At 46.9% G+C, this 5,160-nt stretch overlaps 1 long non-coding RNA gene across 1 annotated transcript; it reads left to right on the top strand.

The window, feature by feature from the left end:
• Nucleotides 1-3,431: 3,431 nt before the first annotated feature.
• Nucleotides 3,432-4,604, top strand: LOC118650116. Its single transcript, XR_004965872.1, has 2 exons — nt 3,432-3,502; nt 4,400-4,604. It is a non-coding gene; the product is annotated as an uncharacterized LOC118650116 (long non-coding RNA).
• Nucleotides 4,605-5,160: the final 556 nt, after the last annotated feature.

Below are 5,160 nucleotides of genomic sequence, written 5' to 3'. Positions count from 1 at the left end.
CTCTATTCCTTAATTGCCAGTATGGTATGCTTGCTTGGATGGTTTTGTTTAGTATGTCTTTATAATAATTTTCCTACTATCCTTTTGGAGAGGGTATGGGTATAATATTAATGATTGCTCTGATTTGAGGGGAAACCTCTGTGAAGTCAAGAGGACCAGGATTTTTCTCATTTACAGATGATGAGACTGATGCTCAGAGATGGTGATATAACCTACACTTACTGCACTTGAACTAGAACCCAACTTTTCAGACTCCTCATCCAGTACTCCATCACTGTGCCAAGGTAACTAATGGGGCATTAAGATGGCTCCCTGGGACACTTGTCAGGGATGGTGACAGGAAGGGCTATATGCTGCCCACTCCTGGTAACTCCCTATCTGAAAAGGTGCAAACTAGACCAGGTGACATACCCACATTGCTGTTTATCGACTCCTAGGAAGCACATTAGGAACCAGTCAAACAAGACTGCCAAAGTCAATGGTGACAATTAATATTTCCCAATCTTGGTTTCAGAGCAAGGGTTAGTTCCTCCAAACACTTACTGCCCTCATTTTTGTCCTGTTTCAGTGACATTTTGTATTCAAACTGCTGGCCCTCTATAGGTCCCAAGTCTCTGGTACATGTCCCTGGGGAAGCCTTTGCTCTGTGTTCCCCCATGGACCGGTATCTTGCTGCGCTAGTACCACAGACTGGGGCTTATGCAACAGAAATTTATTCTCTCACAGTTCTGGAAGCTGGAAGTCCGAGATCAAGATGTCAGCAGGGTTAGTTTCTTCTGTGGTCCATCTCCTTGGCTCATAGATGCCATTTCTCCTTGTGTCTTCACACTGTCTTCCTTCTGTCCAAATTTCCTCTCGTTATGAGGAAGTGCATCATACTGGATTCAGGCCCACCCTAATGACCTCATTTTAACTTGATTATCTCTGTAAAATAGGTCACATTCTGAGGTGCTGGGGGTTATGACTTCAACATGAGAATACTGGGGGATACATTCAGTCCATAACACCTGCCCTTCTGAGGTTTGGGCCATAGCTTCTGCAGAGGTCTGCATTGCCAGGTGGCCCCAGGCTGGCCAGGGTATACCCACTCTTCTTCTTCTTCTTTTTTTTATACCCACTCTTCTTGAGCCAATAGCTGACCAGCCAGCCAGTCAGACAAATTAGAACCCCAGCTCCACCACTTGCTAGTGGTGTGACCTTTGGCAATATCCTCCACCTGTCTGAGGTTTGGTTTCTTCATATGAAACCACCACCTACTTCACAGGATTGTTGTTAGGATTAAGAGTGACACGTCTGTAAAGTGCTGGTACCTGGGAGGAGCTTGCTGAGAGGAGGCTATGGTTGATACTTAAGCAAATCACCAGCTTTTGCAAGGAGATGCCAGGCCTGTTCTACCTCTGAGCTGGTGGGTCAGTCACACATAAAACAAAATTTGTCCAAAACAGTCTTTGGGCCTCCTCCTCCAACATTCTCCAAGTTTCAGAGCTCAGTCCAATGTCTATGTTCAAAGAAAGAAGTTCTCCGCCAACTTCTCTCCTGCCTAGTGACTTCAAATCCTAATAGTGGGTTTAGGCCCGGAATCAGGAGTAATGCTGCTCCGATGTCTAAGGCTTAGTTAGCAACTCAGTCTCATTTCTTCACCATGGTTCCCTTCACAGACCATAGGTGTGATGGTTGATTTGTGTGTGTGTCGTTCCAGTTTCACTGAGCCATAGGACGCCCAGATACTTGGTCTAACATTCCCCGGAATGTTTCTCTAAGGGTGTCTGGATGAGATTAACATTTGAAGCAGTAGACTGAGTAAAGCAGGTTGCCCGCCCTAATGTGGGTGGGCCTCATCCAATCGCTTGAAGGCCTGAGTGGCACAAAAGGCTGACCTCCCCTGAATAAGAGAGAATTCTTCCTGCCTGACAGCCTTTGAACTGGGACATTGGCTTTTTTCCTGCCTTTGGACTCAAATTGAAACATGTCTCGAGCCTGCTGACCTTCACACAGAACTACACCATTGACTCTGCTGGGTCTCCTGCTTTCTGACTCACCTGAGATCTTGGGACTTGCCAGCTTCCATAATCTGTGAGCCAGTTCCTTAAAATAAATCTTTATACTCTCTCTTCTCTCTCTTCCTCCCTCTCTCTCTCTCTCTCTCTCTCTCTCTCTCTCTCTCTCTCTCTCTTCTCTCTCTCTCTCTCTCTCTCTCTCTCTCTCTCTCTCTCTCTCTCTCTCTCTCTCTCTCTCTCTCTCTCTCTCTCTCATGAACCCTATTGGTCCTGTTTCTCTGGAGAACCCTAATACAACAGGCAAACTCCAGGTGACTACCTCCAGCATACCTGTAGGTGCCACCACCTCCATCTCAAGCAGTGAGTCCACATTCCAGCAAATTCTAATTGACAATGACTTTAAGGAACTATTGTAGATATTGTTCTCATTTCTTCCAAACAAGAGGAGGGTGCTCCTTCTCAGCCTTGATGGTCCCCTGTAATATGCACAGCACCCCCATCTGACGTGGGAGATGACATGGCTTTCCCTTGACTTATAGAGGGCAGTGCAGAGTGAAAGATGAATTTGCTCAAGTTACATGCAGACAAGGAAGGAGCATGCTCCAGACTTTTGTTCCAAACCTTTAGCTCTTCAACGTCCGTGCAGCATGACAAGCCCCAGACCCTTGCTGGACATCAGGCTGGTCTGTGACATGCCCCTTCATAGATCAAGAGCAAGGCTCAGCTAGTCTGGGGCGGGGGGGGGGGGGGGAATGGCAGGCAACCCTCTTCCTCTTCTGCCAATGTGAGTCTTACCTCACTGCATGGGCCAAGGGCAGCAGCACATGACTGCCTAGGTAGAGAAGTGACGCTGCACCTGTGCTCCTGACTAGAGCCTAAACAAGCATCTCAGAGCCACTTCTCCACATGGATCTGGGAGAGAGAGCAGGGCAGAAGATGATTTCATGTGGTCAAAAGGAGCAGTCTCAGAGTACTGAAGGCATGGCCTTGGGTCCATCAGTTGGTGAAGAGGGAATGGGAAATGATGGGCGGGCTGGCCAAGGGAACTGTATGGTTGACAGCAGGACTCAAGGCCAGGCTCCTCAGGCTCTGTCCCAAGGTGTGCATTACCCAGAAACCTGGGAGGTCAGATGGGACTGACATGGTCTCAAACTATACAAGTGCCAAGAGAATGACGAATGTGCACTCCAAACTCTGTGGGGAACCCCCTTCCAGATTCGTCACCATGGGGACATGCATACAGTTACGAGGAAGAAGACTAGAGAGTGAGTCAGGAAAAGGAAACTTCATTATTTTCACACCATGTGAGACCAGCTTGCTTAAAGTGGCATTACACTTCACTGAAACACTGGACAGGTATTTATGACACTTTCAGCCGAGCCCGGTCACACCCACTCTGCTTGATGCTCAGCTGTGGTCTTGGCTCAGACAATCCCCCTAAAGGCGACACAGGCCGTCCCAGCAGTAGGAGCATTTGGCTGGCAGGACAAGACAGGCAGCTTCGGGTAAACATCATGCTACCTTTTTACAGCCCCTGGTTTCCTCCCATCCTGTCTCCTCTCTAATCCCTGACAGCAGTAACCTCTCAATTTCTATAATCTGTCATTTCAAGAATGGAATCATACCGTAGATAACCTTTTAGGACTGGCTCTTCTCACGCAGCATCATTCTCCAGTCACAGGTCGTCGCGAGCACTGGCTGTTCCTCCTACCTTTCTGCTGAGCAGCACTGCGGGGCCTGGATGCACCACCAATCGGTTTGCCTGCTGGAGAGCATCCAGGCTGTTTCCAGTCTTGGGCTACTGTGTATAAAGTTGCTATGAACATTGATGAATAGGTTTCTGAGTGGATATAAATCTTCCTTTCTCTGGGACAAATGACCAAGAGTGCAAATTCTGAGTCACATGGTTTTTACATGCTTAGCTTTTTAAGAAACCGTCCAAGTTTTTTTGCAGAGTGGCTGTGCCACTTTACTTTCCCAGGAGCAATGGACGAGTGATCCAGTTTCTCTCGCCAGCGTTTGATGGTGTCACTCTGTGTGATGTTAGTCATCCTGACCAGTGTGTGTGTATGACCTCTCATGTAGTTCTTTTTTTAAAATTTTTTTTATTTTATTGATTTTTTACAGAGAGGAAGGGAGAGGGATAGAGAGTGAGAAACATCGATGAGAGAGAAACATCATCGATCAGCTGCCTCCTGCACACCCGCTACTGGGGATGTGCCCGCAACCCAGGTACATGCCCTTGACCGGAATCGAACCTGGGACCTTTCAGTCCTCAGGCCAACGCTCTATCCTCTGAGCCAAACCGGTTTCAGCTCTCATGTGGTTCTGATCTGCCTTGCCTTCATGGCGAATGATGTTGAGTACCTTTTCATTATGTGCCACCTGTCTTTCCTTTCCAGTGAAATGTTCAAGTCGCTTGCCCGTGTTCTGAGTGGATTGTCCAGAGAATTATGCTGAGAAAGGAGAGCCAGTCCTAAAAGTAAACATTTTTTCTCTGAGAAGACCCTGTTAAGAGGATGAACAAGCTACTGAGAGAAAATTTTTGCAAACCAATATATCCAACAGAGGATGAGTTACCATATTAAAGTGTACAGTTCTATGTCATTAAGTGTATATACATTATTGTGTAACCAGCACCACCATCCATCCCTACATTTTCATCTTATCCAACTGAAACTGTGCACCAGCTAAACACTAACTCCCCATTTCCCTCTCCTCACACCCTGCAACCACCCTGCTGCTACGACTGTAACTGCTTGAAGTGCTTCCTATGAGTAGGATCATGCAGTCTTTATCCTTTTGTGTCTGGCTCACCACACTGAGCACAATGTCCTTAAAGTTCATTCATGTTGTAGCATGTGCCAGAATCTCCTTCTTTTTTAAGGCCGAATAATATTCTGTTGTATGTACACACATTTTGCTTTTCATTCATCCACCCATGGACACTTGGGTTATTTCCATCCTTTGGCTACTGTGAATATTGCTGCTATGAACATGGGTGTACAAATATCTGTTTAAGTCCCTACATCCATTTCTTTGGGGCATAGCCCCAAAGTGGAATTGCCAGACCCTGGATGTCTGGTAAGAAAAGATGCTCCAGACTCATTTTGGACACCTGTTGTCCTAAATCTCGACACAGCCATCCTCCAGGGAGCCCTGG

Source organism: Myotis myotis, unplaced genomic scaffold, assembly GCF_014108235.1.
Source record: "Myotis myotis isolate mMyoMyo1 unplaced genomic scaffold, mMyoMyo1.p scaffold_m19_p_3, whole genome shotgun sequence".
NCBI classification, from domain to species: domain Eukaryota; kingdom Metazoa; phylum Chordata; class Mammalia; order Chiroptera; family Vespertilionidae; genus Myotis; species Myotis myotis.
This window is presented reverse-complemented; position numbering and strand designations above follow the sequence as displayed.